A 14,240-nucleotide genomic window follows, 5' to 3' on the forward strand; every position below is an offset into this window, starting at 1 on the left:
TATTGTGCCTTCTTTGTGATGACACTCAGAGTACACGCTGGATAGATCTGATAAGTTGACACCGAGGAATTTTGAACTACTAACCCTCTCCGCTTTCTTTCCTTCAATGAGGACTGGCTCATTGTTCTTTGGTTTCTTCCCTTTGCAGTCAATAAACAGCTCTGAGAGTTTGTTCTGCCACCACTCAACCAGGTTTTCCAATTCCCTCCCATATGCCGATTCATCACCACCTTTGATTTGGCCAACAATGGAGGTGGGGTCATTCACCACTCAATTCAGGGACAGTTTTACCCTACAACCATGAGGCCCTTGAAACAACACAGATAACTGAATTCATGACTACTCTAAACTGATTCTATGATCTACAGTCTCACTTTCGAGGACACTTTGCAATTCATCTGCTCGGAGTTATTTTACCTGCACAGTTTGTCTTCTTTTGCATGTTGGTCATTTGTCAGGTTTTGTCTGTCTATAGATTTTCTTAAGATTCTATGGTATTTCTCTTTCTCATGTAATTGTCTGTAAGAACTGATCATTGACTACAGGAGGAAGAAACCGAAGGTCCGTGAGCCAGTGCTCATTAGGGAAATGGAGGTGGAGAGGGTAATTAATATTAAATTCCTTGGCGTTATACTATCAGAGAATCTATCCTGGGACCACCACATTAGTGCCATTTGAAAGGAAGAAAGATTCTAAGGGGAGTAGGGGGCGACCATGGCTGACAAGGGAAGTCAAGGACTGTTTAAAAATAAAAGAGAAGTATAACATAGCAAAGATGAGCGGAAAGTCAGAGGATTGGGAAACTTTTAAAGAGCAACAGAAGATAACTAAAAAGGCAATATGGGGAGAAAAGATGAGGTACGAAGGTAAGCTAGCCAAGAATATAAAGGAGGGTAGTAAAAGCTTCTTTAAGTATGTGAAAAGGAAAAAAATTAGTTAAGACCAAAGTTGGGCCTTTGAAGGCAGAAATGAGTGAATTTATAATGGGGAACAAGGAAATGGCAGATGACTTGAACAGGTACTTTGGATCTGTCTTCACTAAGGAAGACACAGAGAATCTCCCAGATGTAATAGTGGCCAGAGGACCCTAGGGTAACGGAGGAACTGAAGGAAATTCACATTAGGCAGAAAATGGCGTTGGGTAGACTGATGGGACTGAAGGCTGATAATTCCCCAGGGCCTGATGGTCTGCATCCTAGGATACTTAAGGAGGTGGCTCTAGAAATCGTGGACGCGTTGGTAATCATTTTCCAATGTTCTATAGATTCAGGATCAGTTCCTGAGGATTGGAGGGTAGCTAATGTTATCCCACTTTTTAAAAAAGGAGGGAGAGAGAAAACAGGGAATTATAGACCAGTTAGGCTGACATCAGTGATGGGGAAGATGTTGGAGTCAGTTATAAAAGATGAAATAGCAACATATTTAGATAGCCAGTAACAGGATCGGTCCGAGTCAGCATGGATTTACGAAGGGGAAATCATGCTTGACTAATCTTCTGGAATTATTTGAGGATGTCACTATGAAAATGGACAAGGGAGAGCCATTGGATGTAGTGTACCTGGACTTTCAGAAAGCCTTTGATAAGGTCCCACATAGGAGATTAGTGGGCAAAATTAAAGCACATGGTATTGGGAGTAGGGTACTAACATGGATAGAAAGTTGGTTGGCAGACAGGAAACAGAGTAAGGATTAACGGGTCCTTTTCAGAATGGCAGGCGGTGACTAGTGGGGTACCACAAGGCTCGTTGCTGGGACTGCAGCTGTTTACAATATACATTAATGATTTAGATGAAGGGATTAAAAGTAACATTAGCAAATTTGCAGATGACACAAAGGTGGGTGGCAGTGTGAAATATGAGGAGGATGATAAGAGAATGCAGGGAGACTTGGACAAGTTGGGTGAGTGGGCAGATGCATAGCAGATGCAGTTTAATGTGAATAAATGTGAGGTTATCCACTTTGGTGGCAAGAACAGGAAGGCAGATTACTATCTGAATGGTGTCATTAGGAAAAGGGGAAGTACAACAAGATCTAGGTGTTCTTTGTAGATCAGTCACTGAAAGTAAGCATGCAGGTACAGCAGGCAGTGAAGAAAGCTAATGGCATGTTGGCCTTCATAACAAGGGGAGTTGAGTATCAGAGCAAAGAGATCCTTCTGCAGTTGTACAGGGCCCTGGTGAAACCCCACCTGGAGTATTGTGTGCAGTTTTGGTCTCCAAATTTGAGGAAGGACATTCTTGCTATTGAGGGAGTGCAGCGTAGGTTCACGAGGTTGATTCCCGGGACGGCAGAACTGTCATATGTTGAAAGATTGGAGCGACTGGGCTTGTATACACTGGAATTTAGAAGGATGAGAGGGGATCTGATTGAAACATATAAGATTATTAAGGGACAAAACACGCTAGAGGCAGGAAACATGTTCCCGATGTTGGGGGAGTCCAGAACCAGAAGCCACAGTTTAAGAATAAGGGTAGGCCATTTACAACAGAGTTCAGGAAAAACTTTTTCACCCAGAAAGTTGTGGATCTATGGAATGCTCTGCCTCAGAAGGCAGTGGAGGCCAATTCTCTGGATGCTTTCAAGAAAGAGTTAGATAGAGCTCTTAAAGATAGTGGAGTCAAGGGATATGGGGAGAAGGCAGGAAGGGGGTACTGATATTGGATGATCAGCCATGATCACATTGAATGGTGGTGCTGGCTCGAAGGGCCGAATGGCCTATTCCCGCACCAATTATCTATTGTCTAACTTCCTTAGATGTTTGTACAGATTCAACATGTCATCTAAAACTTTAACAAACTCCATAGGTGCACAGTTGATAGCATCTTGACTGGTTGTATCATGGGCTGGTATGGAAACACCAATGCCTAAGGATGGAAAAGCTTACAAAAAGTGATGGATATAGTCCAATCCGTCAGAAGAAAAGCCCTCCATTCCACTGAACACATCTTGCAGCACTGTCACAAGAAAGCAGCATCCATCAACAAGGACCCCCACTATCCAGTCCATGCTCTCTTCTTGCTGCTGCCATCAGGAAAGAGGTACAGGATCTTTAGGTCCCACACAACCAGGGTCATGAATAGTTATTACCCTTCAACCGTCAGGCTCCTGAACCAGTGAGGATAATTTCACTCACCACAACACTAAATTGATTGCACAACCTATGGATTCACTGTCAGGGACTCTACACCTCATATTCTCAGTATTATTTATTATTTATTGTTTTTCATTTGTATTTGTACTGTTAATCTTCTTTTGCACATTGGTTGTTTGTCAATCTTTGTGGGTAGTTTTTCACTGATTTGATTATAATTCTTTGTTCTACAATTAATGCCTGCAAGAAAAGAGATCTCAGGGTAGCATATGGTGACATAGATATACTTCGGTAATAAGCTTACTTTGAACATTGCAAATCAATCTTAAGTTAGTAAATGGTAACATCTATGTACTTTGACAATAAGTTTACTCTGAACTTTGAACCTTGACTTGATAGAGTGTTCTAGGGATTTAAAAAACCCACCTTCAGTATGGTTGTAATTTTATGATCAGTACGATAGGAACTAAAAAGAGTGCATGGCTGCTTGTGGTTAATCTTGAGCCTGTGTGTCTATGTGAGTTTGAAGGTGAGGAACTTACTTTCCACCTCAGCAGCTTTCGTAAGAGCTAATATCAAGAAATCACTTCTGAATCTTCTACAAGTAAGGGCTTTCTGTTTTTACAACCATGATGATAAGCTCTGAAGGATAGTTTTTTAAATCAGTTATTAACATTAAATGTCAAGCTATGGGCAATCTATACTCATCTTATGGCTTAATTGTGATGTACTGTATCCAGAGCACAAATGGACGGGGAAAAGAGAACAGGGTTGTCCATCCTTTGTACTGTTTGTTGTACACACTCTTGCTCAAAATTTCAGGCCTTAATTTACTTAGTTTTGACAAATTGGACTCCAGATCTGTGAAATGATTTGAAATGAATTTTTTTAAACAATCTTATATTTCCTTTCCAGTATAAGGCCAGTCCACAGTGCAGCCTTAATTCATTAAAAATTGGCTCCAGTAGAGCCTTAATGCAGTATGGATTAGACACAGAGTGAAAAAAAAACTTTATGACATCTGTGGATGAGAGCAATCCTGACATAAAGTGGAAGGTAATTTACAGTCAGAAAATTAGGGGTGTGTTGATTATCCGCTGCCAAAAAATGGATCTAGAGCTCTACACCTCTCTTTGTTAATGCCTTTCATCTGCTTCAAAATAATGGAGTTCAAATGTCTCTGAAGCAGTTTCAGAGCTCCTCTCATCTTTTAGAATCGTTCCCTCAAGGGTGGCATCACACTTTTGAAATGATGCCAACAAAAGCTGATGAGAAAGCAGCACTGATTGCTAAGTAATAGACTTGAGAACAGAGCAGAAATATGAAAAATGCTCTCATAGAGTACTGCCGTATTTTCCAATAAAGAAAGAGAATAAGTGTACTTTCTTTTAAAAGGAGCCCTGTCCTTAAGAAAGTAAGTAATTAGGGAGAAGAGTTGATGAGGCCATTTTTCAATTCATCGTTCAAAACAATGAGATGAGGATTAGTAAACTAATGCCCTGTGGCACAAAACATCCCTAGTTTGATTAAGTGCACATTATTGATCAAGTTCACTATCAGAAGGCTTGAAGAAACAAATGAGGAAATGAAGATCATCATATATGAGCAGTAACAAATACCCCATTGAATTATAGAATGATAGAACTGTACAGCATGGAAACAGGTGAATTGACACAACTAGTCTGCAATGACCGGCGGACACCCGTCTGTATTAATCTCCTTGACTAGCACTTGGTCCAAAATCTTCTATGCCCAAGTAATTCAAATGTTCATCTAGGGCAAGGGTTCCCTACTGGGGGTCCATGGACTTCTTGCTTAATGGTAGGTTAGGAACCCCTGACCTAGACACATTGTAAATGCTGTTGAGCATTTAATCACTTTGACTTATATAAATGCAATTTTATATTGCACCTGCATATGTGTTCAGCACTCAGTAATAAGTGTTTCATTCTCACGTTCAAAATGAAACTTCGTATGAAGCAAACAAGTAATGATCACTGGAGTTTACCTGACTGGGTTTCAGCAAGATTTGTAACACAGGAAGTAACCTGTTAACAGGAACTGAATTAGTTGATCTTAGCATAGTAATATTACAGGTGGTGGGGTTTGAGCTTGAGGCGTAGTGATAGATAGGTGTGTGGCTTTAGGGTTGTGATACTCACAGAAAGATGCCAGGGGACTTTAAGGGAAAAGGGGTGACATTTTAAATTAAAAAAAACACACCACAGCTTATCTCCCAAACTGGACTCCATGATCCAGTTCATAAATATCTCAGGCAGTTTCTTTAAAGTAACACCAAGGCTTTTGGTCAACTTCCAGTAAAGATGGTGTCAAGCTGCAGTCTCGGTCAATAGACTCAGGCCTGAAAGCTTCTTTAGGTTCAGAGAGATGAACTTGGGGTCAGAGAGGAGAGTTAAAGGTCAAGTTAGAGTTTAGGAATAGGCAGTGTTCTGAGGAAGAGAAGCGGCAGAGATTGGTTGACAGTTTGCGAGGGGTGGCAGCTGAGGTAGTAAAAGGCGTGAAAGGTAGCAAAACCCTTGGCCACCTGGAGGGAGTATCTGGAAGCATTGCAGGAGGCTTTTGGTCTGACAGGGGGCACGGTGGAGCTTGTAGGGGGTCTTCGGGGCCTACGTCAGGAGAAAGGGGAAAAGCTTTCTGAGTATCTTTTCCGGGTAGAACGAAGGATAAATTGTTCGAGGTGACGGGGGTCATTTCGGAGACGGAGGTGAATCAGATTAGGATAGACCAGGTAGCCGAGGGGTGCCCAGAGGCATGATGTGATTGCTACGAGTCTCCGGCAGTCCCGTAGATCGCGGGCCCCCCATCCTTTGTTCAGTTGCTCAGAGAGCTGAGGGAGGAGGAGGACGCATTGGAGTCGGAAGAGGGCTCCGTCAGTACGGTGCAGTCCTCCGTGGTAGCCCCTTGTAGTGAAGTGACTGGGGCCAGCTCCAACTGGGAAATAGTGAGGGGGGTCACTCTGCGTGAGGGGACTGGCAGAGAGGGCCCCTCCCTGAAGGGACGGACTGCACAGAGGCCCGGGGGAGGCTGAGGTGCCACAAGACGGGGTGCGTGTTATAACTGTGGGGAAGAGGGGCACTTCAGGCGGGAATGTAATCAGTCAGGAGCCCCTCGGGGGGAGACTCCACGGATGTCCAAGCAGGAAGGGGGTGGTTGGGAAACTTAGAGGAGACCCAGTGAGGGAACAGCCTGGAGTCTATGGGAAAACACATTCCCAGCAATGTGCCATGGGACCCCTGAGAGGAGCGGACCCTATCCCCGAAGGATTGGTGGGACCCGATCCAGCGTGTCAATCCAGATAGAGGGAATAGATGCAAAAGCCATACTCGACACGGGGTCACAGGTCACGCTATTGTACAGGTCATTCTATGATCAGTATTTATCACATTTACCCTTGATGCCCTTCAGTGCCCTGGAAATTTGGGGTATCAGTGCTGGTGATTACCTATACGATGGGTATTTGTCCGTGAGGCTGGAGTTCCTACAGGCCGAGGTGGGAGTGTCTGAGGCTCATGAGGCCTTAGTACTGGTTTGCCCGGACCCAGTTGTGACTGGAGGTGTGTCGATTCTGGTAGGGACCAATACCCCTATTGTGGAGACTCCTGGGGGCCTGCAAGGAGAAGGCGGGTGAGGATTTTTTGAAGGTCCTGTCGGTGCACCCAGTGTTTCAAGCTGCCTTTAAGGAGGTATGTGGTCACACCGGGCAGGACACGGCATTGGAAAGAAGAACTGTATGGTGTGCCCAGTCGAAGCCCAGGGTGGTACTGCCCGGTGAAGTAGCGAGAGTGATGGGGATCCCCAGGTACTCCGGAGTGCCTGAGGGTGAAACCTTTTTAGTGGACACCCCGGAGGATCTCGAGGGGGAATCGAGATTCCCAGCTGGGGTGCTGGTGAGGCCTGAGCTACAGAAGCTCTCGGTGGTGCTGGCACACCGGGTGGTGGTGAGGCCTGAGCTACAGAAGCTCTCGGTGGTGCAGGCACGCCGGGTGGTGGTGAGGCCTGAGCTACAGAAGCTCTCGGTGGTGCAGGCACGCCGGGTGGTGGTGAGGCCTGAGCTACAGAAGCTCTCGGTGGTACAGGCACGCCGGGTGGTGGTGAGGCCTGAGCTACAGAAGCTCTCGGTGGTACAGGCACGCCGGGTGCTGGTGAGGCCTGAGCTACAGAAGCTCTCGGTGGTGCAGGCACGCCGGGTGGTGGTGAGGCCTGAGCTACAGAAGCTCTCGGTGGTGCAGGCACGCCGGGTGCTGGTGAGGCCTGAGATGCAGAAGCTCTCGGTGGTGCAGGCACACCGGGTGGTGGTGAGGCCTGAGCTACAGAAGCTCTCGGTGGTGCAGGCACGCTGGGTGGTGGTGAGGCCTGAGCTACAGAAGCTCTCGGTGGTACAGGCACGCCGGGTGGTGGTGAGGCCTGAGCTACAGAAGCTCTCGGTGGTACAGGCACGCCGGCTGCTGGTGAGGCCTGAGCTACAGAAGCTCTCGGTGGTGCAGGCACGCCGGGTGCTGGTGAGGCCTGAGCTACAGAAGCTCTCGGTGATGCAGGCACGCCGGGTGCTGGTGAGGCCTGAGCTGCAGAAGCTCTCGGTGGTGCAGGCACGCCGGGTGCTGGTGAGGCCTGAGCTACAGAAGCTCTCGGTGGTGCAGGCACACCGGGTGGTGGTGAGGCCTGAGCTACAGAAGCTCTCGGTGGTGCAGGCACGCCGGGTGGTGGTGAGGCCTGAGCTACAGAAGCTCTCGGTGGTGCAGGCACGCCGGGTGCTGGTGAGGCCTGAGCTACAGAAGCTCTCGGTGGTACAGGCACGCCGGGTGGTGGTGAGGCCTGAGCTGCAGAAGCTCTCGGTAGTGCAGGCACGCCGGGTGGTGGTGAGGCCTGAGCTACAGAAGCTCTCGGTGGTGCAGGCACGCCGGGTGCTGGCGAGGCCTGAGCTGCAGAAGCTCTCGGTGGTGCAGGCACACCGGGTGCTGGTGAGGCCTGAGCTGCAGAAGCTCTCGGTGGTGCAGGCACACCGGGTGCTGGTGAGGCCTGAGCTGCAGAAGCTCTCGGTGGTGCAGGCACGCCGGGTGCTGGTGAGGCCTGAGCTACAGAAGCTCTCGGTGGTGCAGGCACGCCGGGTGCTGGTGAGGACTGAGCTACAGAAGCTCTCGGTGGTGTGGTGAACTAGATATACCTGTCTGACTGCTCCTGTGGCTCCTCCCACAGACCCTGCTGACTGCTCCTGTGGCTCCTCCCACAGACCCCTGTATAAAGGCGACTGTGGGCTGCTGCTCTCCCTCATTTTCCCCAGGATGTAGTGCTGTTTATTCTTCCAGTCAATAAAAGCCGATATCTCATTTCCTAAGTCTCAGCGTGAGTTATTGATGGTGCATCAGGTGGTGCAGGCACGCCGGGTGCTGGTGAGGCCTGAGCTACAGAAGCTCTCGGTGGTGCAGGCACGCCGGGTGGTGGTGAGGCCTGAGCTACAGAAGCTCTCGGTGGTGTAGGCATGCCGGGTGCTGGTGAGGCCTGAGCTACAGAAGCTCTCGGTGGTGCAGGCATGCCGGGTGCTGGTGAGGCCTGAGCTACAGAAGCTCTCGGTGGTGCAGTCACGCCGGGTGCTGGTGAGGCCTGAGCTACAGAAGCTCTCGGTGGTGCAGGCACGCCGGGTGCTGGTGAGGCCTGAGCTACAGAAGCTCTCGGTGGTGCAGGCACACCGGGTGGTGGTGAGGCCTGAGCTACAGAAGCTCTCGGTGGTACAGGCACGCCGGGTGCTGGTGAGGCCTGAGCTACAGAAGCTCTCGGTGGTACAGGCACGCCGGGTGGTGGTGAGGCCTGAGCTACAGAAGCTCTCGGTGGTACAGGCACGCCGGGTGGTGGTGAGGCCTGAGCTACAGAAGCTCTCGGTGGTACAGGCACGCCGGGTGGTGGTGAGGCCTGAGCTACAGAAGCTCTCGGTGGTGCAGGCACGCCGGGTGCTGGTGAGGCCTGAGCTACAGAAGCTCTCGGTGGTTCAGGCACGCCGGGTGCTGGTGAGGCCTGAGCTACAGAAGCTCTCGGTGGTGCAGGCACGCCGGGTGCTGGTCAGGCCTGAGCTACAGAAGCTCTCGGTGGTGCAGGCACGCCGGGTGCTGGTCAGGCCTGAGCTACAGAAGCTCTCGGTGGTGCAGCACGCCGGGTGCTGGTGAGGCCTGAGCTACAGAAGCTCTCGGTGGTGCAGGCACGCCGGGTGGTGGTGAGGCCTGAGCTACAGAAGCTCTCGGTGGTGCAGGCACGCCGGGTGGTGGTGAGGCCTGAGCTACAGAAGCTCTCGGTGGTGCAGGCACGCCGGGTGGTGGTGAGGCCTGAGCTACAGAAGCTCTCGGTGGTGCAGGCACGCCGGGTGGTGGTGAGGCCTGAGCTACAGAAGCTCTCGGTGGTGCAGGCACGCCGGGTGGTGGTGAGGCCTGAGCTACAGAAGCTCTCGGTGGTGCAGGCACGCCGGGTGGTGGTGAGGCCTGAGCTACAGAAGCTCTCGGTGGTGCAGGCACGCCGGGTGGTGGTGAGGCCTGAGCTACAGAAGCTCTCGGGGGTGCAGGCACGCCGGGTGCTGGTGAGGCCTGAGATGCAGAAGCTCTCGGTGGTGCAGGCACGCCGGGTGGTGGTGAGGCCTGAGCTACAGAAGCTCTCGGTGGTGCAGGCACGCCGGGTGGTGGTGTGGCCTGAGCTACAGAAACTCTCGGTGGTGCAGGCACGCCGGGTGGTGGTGTGGCCTGAGCTGCAGAAGCTCTCAGTGGTACAGGCACGCCGGGTGGTGGTGAGGCCTGAGCTACAGAAGCTCTCGGTGGTGCAGGCACGCCGGGTGGTGGTCAGGCCTGAGCTGCAGAAGCTCTCGGTGGTGCAGGCACGCCGGGTGGTGGTGTGGCCTGAGCTACAGAAACTCTCGGTGGTGCAGGCACGTCGGGTGGTGGTGAGGCCTGAGCTACAGAAGCTCTCGGTGGTGCAGGCACGCCGGGTGCTGGTGAGGCCTGAGCTGCAGAAGCTCTCGGTGGTGCAGGCACGCCGGGTGCTGGTGAGGCCTGAGCTACAGAAGCTCTCGGTGGTGCAGGCACGCCGGGTGCTGGTCAGGCCTGAGCTACAGAAGCTCTCGGTGGTGCAGGCACGCCGGGTGCTGGTGAGGCCTGAGCTACAGAAGCTCTCGGTGGTTCAGGCACGCCGGGTGCTGGTGAGGCCTGAGCTACAGAAGCTCTCGGTGATACAAGCCCGCCGGGAGCTGGTGAGGCCTGAGCTACAGAAGCTCTCGGTGGTGCAGGCACGCCGGGTGGTGGTGAGGCCTGAGCTACAGAAGCTCTCGGTGGTGCAGGCACGCCGGGTGCTGGTGAGGCCTGAGCTACAGAAGCTCTCGGTGGTGCAGGCACGCCGGGTGGTGGTGAGGCCTGAGCTACAGAAGCTCTCGGTGATGCAGGCACGCCGGGTGGTGGTGAGGCCTGAGCTACAGAAGCTCTCGGTGGTGCAGGCACGCCGGGAGGTGGTGAGGCCTGAGCTGCAGAAGATCTCGGTGGTGCAGGCACGCCGGGTGGGGGTGAGGCCTGAGCTACAGAAGCTCTCGGTGGTGCAGGCACGCCGGGTGGTGGTGAGGCCTGAGCTACAGAAGCTCTCGGTGGTACAGGCACGCCGGGTGCTGGTGAGGCCTGAGCTACAGAAGCTCTCGGTGGTGCAGGCACGCCGGGTGCTGGTGAGGCCTGAGCTACAGAAGCTCTCGGTGGTGCAGGCACGCCGGGTGCTGGTGAGGACTGAGCTACAGAAGCTCTCGGTGGTGTGGTGAACTAGATATACCTGTCTGACTGCTCCTGTGGCTCCTCCCACAGACCCTGCTGACTGCTCCTGTGGCTCCTCCTACAGACCCCTGTATAAAGGCGACTGTGGGCTGCTGCTCTCCCTCATTTTCCCCAGGATGTAGTGCTGTTTATTCTTCCAGTCAATAAAAGCCGATATCTCATTTCCTAAGTCTCAGCGTGAGTTATTGATGGTGCATCAGGTGGTGCAGGCACGCCGGGTGGTGGTGAGGCCTGAGCTACAGATGCTCTCGGTGGTGCAGGCACCCCGGGTGGTGGTGAGGCCTGAGCTACAGAAGCTCTCGGTGGTGCAGGCACGCCGGGTGCTGGTGAGGCCTGAGCTACAGAAGCTCTCGGTGGTGCAGGCACGCCGGGTGGTTGTGAGGCCTGAGCTGCAGAAGCTCTCGGTGGTGCAGGCACGCCGGGTGGGGGTGAGGCCTGAGCTACAGAAGCTCTCGGTGGTGCAGGCACGCCGGGTGGTGGTGAGGCCTGAGCTACAGAAGCTCTCGGTGGTGCAGGCACGCCGGGTGCTGGTGAGGACTGAGCTGCAGAAGCTCTCGGTGGTGCAGGCACGCCGGGTGCTGGTGAGGCCTGAGCTACAGAAGCTCTCGGTGGTGCAGGCACGCCGGGTGCTGGTGAGGACTGAGCTACAGAAGCTCTCGGTGGTGCAGGCACGCCGGGTGCTGGTGAGGACTGAGCTGCAGAAGCTCTCGGTGGTGCAGGCACGCCGGGTGCTGGTGAGGACTGAGCTGCAGAAGCTCTCGGTGGTGCAGTCACGCCGGGTGGGGGTGAGGCCTGAGCTACAGAAGCTCTCGGTGGTGCAGGCACGCCGGGTGCTGGTGAACATCAGGAACACCATGCAACGGGAGATCACTTTTAAACGAGGGATGCCCCTGGCGCATTTGTTCTCGGTGACGGTGATGCACAGTCGCGGCAAATGGCCCCTGCAGAAGTGGATGATGTGCAGCAGCATTTGAGTAAGTTGAAGGAATCATTTCGGAGTCCCGCAGCCCTTATGCGTGCACGATAGTCATGGCCAGGAAGAAAAATGGGAAGATTCATATGTGTGTGGACTATAGGACCCTGAATAGGCGCACCATCCCTCACCAGTATACGGTCCCCAGGGTCGAAGACGCGCTGGCCTGTCTGAGTGGGACGAAGTGGTTCAGTGTGTTGAGTTTGAGGAGTGGATATTACCAGATCCCGATGAGTGAGGCTGATAAGGAGAAGACAGCCTTTATATGCCCTCTGGGGTTTTACCAGTTCGAAAGGATGCCCCAGGGCATATCGGGGGCCCCTGCCACCTTCCAGAGGGTCATGGAGAAGACCGTCGGGGATATGAACTTGCTTGAAGTGCTGGTATATTTGGACGATCTGATAGTATTTGGATCCACCTTGGAAGAACACGAAGTGAGGCTAATGAAGGTGCTCAATTTGCTGAAGGATGAAGGGTTACAACTTTCCCTGGACAAGTGCCAGTTTTGCCTGACGTCTGTTAGCTATGTTGGACATATAATCTCACGGAACGGGGTAGCTACAGACCCGAGTAAAATCAAAGCGGTGACCACCTGGCCGAGACTCCAGACTGTGAGCGCTCTGCGCTCGTTTTTGGGGTTCTGTGGCTATTACTGGAGATTCGTGAAGGGCTACGCCAAGGTGAGCCATCCCTTGAACCAGCTTCAGCGTGGCTACCCCCCTCTGGGACAGGAAGGGAGGCTGGAGAATATTTGAACCCGGCAGTCCTTCGGACAGAGATGGGATGACCAATGTGAAGCGGCTTTTCAGTCCCCGAAGGAGATGCTGACTCAGGCGCTGGTGCTGACTTTTGCAGACCCCCGATTGCCCTATGTGCTACACACTGATGCCAGTCGGGAGGGGTTAGGGGCCGTCTTGTATCAGGATCAGGGCGCCGGACTGAGGCCAGTAGCGTTAGTCAGCCGGAGTTTGTCACCCTCCGAGAGGAACTACCCCACCCACAAGCTGGAGTTTCTGGTGTTGAAATGGGTGGTGGTGGATAAGCTGAGTGACTATCTCTACAGGGCAAGTTTGAGGTGCAGATGGACAACAACCCGCTCACCTACATCCTGACCTCGGCGAAACTGGATGCCACTGGTCATCGTTGGCTGGCCGCCCTGTCTGCATATCATTTTAACCTGAAGTACTGGCCAGGGAGCCGGAATGTCGATGTGGACACTCTGTCCCGATGGAGGAACGAGGACCTGGAGGGGGAAGAGGAATGGGAGAGCGTTCCTGCATCCGGGGTGAAGGCCATGTGTCAGTTTGCTATCACCGTGCAGGTCGAGGAAAAGGAGAGGCCAGATCGTACCATGGACCTGATGACGCTCTACCCCTAGTTTACTGTGACATGACTGCTCTGAAGCCCCCACAGCTGCCAGAGTTGAGTCCTGCAGAAAGTGCAGCTGCTCAGCGAGATGACCCTGGCATTGGCAATATTTGGGACGCAGTGGGGAGGGGGGACGTGGCCCGGGTGGAGAAGCCACAACATGGTTCAATGTCTCTGTTACTGAGAGAATGGCCTCGGTTGAAGTTGAAGAACCAAATGTTATACCGGGTAACGTCACCCCCGGACCGACCTCAGCGTTGGCAGCTGGTCCTGCCTGAGAAGTATCGGAGGGTTGTGATGAAGTCACTGCGTGATGACTCTGGGCAATTGGAGGTGGAGAAGACCTATGGGTTGCTCCAGGACCGGTTTTATTGGCCCCGAATGAGGTCAGAGGTCGACGAGGACTGCAAGTCCTGCATACGTTGCATTCGCCGGAAGACGCAGCTCCGTGGTCGCACTTGCAGAGTGCGGGGCCTTTGGACCTGGTGTACGGATTTCCTGGCCACAGAACCTGATACCAGCAACACGGTGAATGTCCTAGTCATCATGGATCATTACATCAGGTACGCTCAAGCGTTCCCCACCAAGGATCAGAGGGCGACTACAGTGTCAAGAATGCTATGGGAGAAGTATTTTGTGCATTATGGCCTTCCCCGGCGGATACATCGTGACCAGGGATGGGACTTCGAGAGGAAACTCATCTATGAGTTACTGGATATGCTGGGGATTGAGAAATCGAGGACCACCCCCTATCATCCGCAGGGCGACCCTCAGCCGGAGAGTTGAATCATGCTTGACATGCTCGGGACGCTGGAGATCAGTAAAAAGAGTCGATGGAGACAACATATTGGATATCTGGTTCACTGCTACAACTGTACACGCAATGATGCTACTGGCTACTCACCCTATTATCTGATGTTCGGGCGCGAGGCAAGTTTGCCCATTGACCTCTGTTTCGGGACGGCTGCGGGTGAAGTATCGCCGAAACCTTACTTGAAGTATG

The sequence above is a fragment of the Hemitrygon akajei genome, chromosome 4 (genome assembly GCF_048418815.1).
Source record: "Hemitrygon akajei chromosome 4, sHemAka1.3, whole genome shotgun sequence".
In the NCBI taxonomy this organism is placed as follows: domain Eukaryota; kingdom Metazoa; phylum Chordata; class Chondrichthyes; order Myliobatiformes; family Dasyatidae; genus Hemitrygon; species Hemitrygon akajei.